The following is a 2818-nucleotide window of genomic DNA, read 5'->3' on the forward strand; positions in this document are numbered from 1 at the left end:
ATCACACATCATTGTTACAAGAAATGTATGAACTCCTTAATTTTTATTATTGTCTAATTTTCCCAACTCACGGTCTACCTGCTGTCCCTGCTGTGCCGTAGGGTCTGTGTGCTGGTGGGAGGTGGCCTGCTCGGTCTGCTGGTGCTCTGCCATGGCAGCATCAGCGAGCTGCTGCGTGGGCTGCATTGGCTGTGCAGTGGCAGCGTCCCCTAGCTGCTGCTGTGCCGTGGCAGGGACTGAAACAGGGGACTCCGCAGCCTCCCTGCAGCCAGCAGCATTATGCCGCGGGGTGGCTGTGGAGTGGGCTGATTCCCCTCCTTGCAATGTGTTATGCGTGGCCTCATTGTCAAGAGTGCCATTAGCAATATATCCCAAGCAAAAACTAGCAAAATCAACATGTATATTATCCTCCGTATCACTGAAATTAGCCTCGATATTCACCTCATTTGGGCTACCAAAAGGGAACATTTCTTCGACAAATTTCATATCTCGAGAGACAAAAATTTCCTTTGTTTCAAGATCATAAAGCTTCCATCCTTTCTTCCCAAAAGGATATCCCATAAATGTACATTTACGACTCCTACTAGGAAACTTATCTCCCCTAGTCCTTTGATTGTGAGCAAAACATAAGCAACCAAAGGTGCAAATAGCATCAAAGGAGGGTGTTTTATGGAAGAGAATTTCAAAGGGAGTTTTATTGTGTAAAATAGGTGTAGGAGTCCGATTAATCAAATGAGCCGCGGCTAGAACACACTCTCCTAAAAAATAAATAGGTAATTTGGATTGAAATCTCAAGGCTCTAGCGACATTAAGAATGTGTTTGTATTTTCTCTCTATCCTCCCGTTTTGTTGAGGAGCCCCTACACACGAGGTTTGGAAGAGAATACCAGTTGCAACAAAGTAGTCATGTAAACAATTAAATTCGGTTCCATTATCACTTTGTACAATTTTAATTGTTTGATTAAATTGTCTATCAACCATAGCAACAAACGACATAAACATTTGAAACACTTCTGTCTTATCAATCAACAAATAAATCCAAACGGCTCTTGAATAATCATCAACAATAGTAAAAAAATAACGAGCACCACATGACGAAACATGTCTATATGGATCCCATAAATTACAATGTATTTTTTCGAAAATTCTAGAATCGTTATTGTCACTTAAAGGAAATTTGTCTCTATGATGTTGAGCTCGAAAACACACTTCACAATCTTTTATTAAACTACTTTTATTGCTAATTTGAGGGAGCAACTTAACTACTTTCTCCGAAGGATGCCCCATTCTTCTATGCCAAAGATCCACATCTGATGTTGCCTCAACCATAGACACACGCTGCACCACATCCGGTTTGCTAAGATAATAGAGTCCGTCTCGCCTAAGCCCCGTTCCAATAAGCTCCTTTAGTCGGTCCTGTATAGCACACATATGTGAATTAAATTGTACAACAACATTTAATTGATTACTGAGTTGAGAGACGGAAATTAAATTGCAATTCAAATTAGGAACAAAAAGAACTCCAGAGATAGTCAATTGGACAAATAGACAGATCCGGCCAAGGTTGCTAGCACATTGTCACCATTGGGCAAGTCAACGGGACATTCAATGCTACAAGTATCAGATAACCAATTTTTATTTCCGGTGACATGATGTGTGGCTCCGGTATCGATAACCCAACTAGTATCATCGAACTTACTGCTTAAACGATTTTCGAGAATATTAGAATTACCCAAAAAACCTGCAATAGCCTTCCACTGTTCGGTGGAAAAACCTGCCCCGAGGAAGTAGAGGAGTCTCCCGCAGCTGCATTTGCACGAGCCCCCCCTCGACTGTTACGTGGTGTGCAACCTTTGGGGTAACCTGTAATCTCGAAGCACTTTGCGCGATCGTGGCCCTTCTTTTGACAGTGCGGACACTGTGTTTTAAACCAGCAGCTAGAAAATTCATGGCCTTGCTTTTTACAATGAGAACAAGGCTTGACACCACGTGCATCGGTAGAGGGAGCACGAATAGCAAAGCCTAGAGCCTCGGCTGGCTGCTTCTCCTCGGGCTCTTGCTTGACTGCCCGTACTCTTTCTTCTTGAGTCACAAGTTAATAAGCCCTATCAAGGCTTGGAAAGGGGTCCTGCGAAAGAATGTTAGTATGCAAGGATGAATAATAACCACTGTACAAGCCCATTAGAAAATCGTGAAGCTTGGTCTGCTCTCGCCTAGCCTCATGTAATTGTCCCGCTGTGCACTTCGTGCAGCATTCACACGAAATTAGGGACTTATGGTGGTCGAGTTCTTGCCATAGAGCATGCAACTTTCCATAATAAACGGAGACAAACATTGTCTTGGTTTGCTCGCACTTTGCTATGGAAGAACGAATCTGCTGTACTCTCGGTCCATTAGTTTATGCGAATCTCTTCTTGAGATGATCCCAAAGGGTTTCACCTCATGGAATTTTGAAAGGGAGGACTTAATCTCGGCATCGATGGTGTTTGTTATCTAGGAAATAAGCATAGCATTTAGAGCTGTCCAATCGGACTTTGTATATGGAGGTGCGGGTGCAGTGATGGTTCCGTACAAGAAGTCGAATTTGCGCCTGGCTTCGGGCGGTTTGAATATCGGCTGCCCACTCCTCATAATTATCACCTTTGAGACGAGTGGGTGTGATAAAATCGCCTAGTTTGTCTTGAGGACCAAGAAAATAGGGAGAATTGGGTTCGATTTTGGGTGGTGGCGGCGATGGCGGTGTATCATCGCCGGGTTTATGGCGTTTTAGGAAAAAAAATCAACCTACTCGTGATACCATGTCGAATTAGATAGAAAA

Source organism: Chenopodium album, chromosome 10 (genome assembly GCF_948465745.1).
Source record: "Chenopodium album chromosome 10, dcCheAlbu1.1, whole genome shotgun sequence".
NCBI lineage: Eukaryota > Viridiplantae > Streptophyta > Magnoliopsida > Caryophyllales > Amaranthaceae > Chenopodium > Chenopodium album.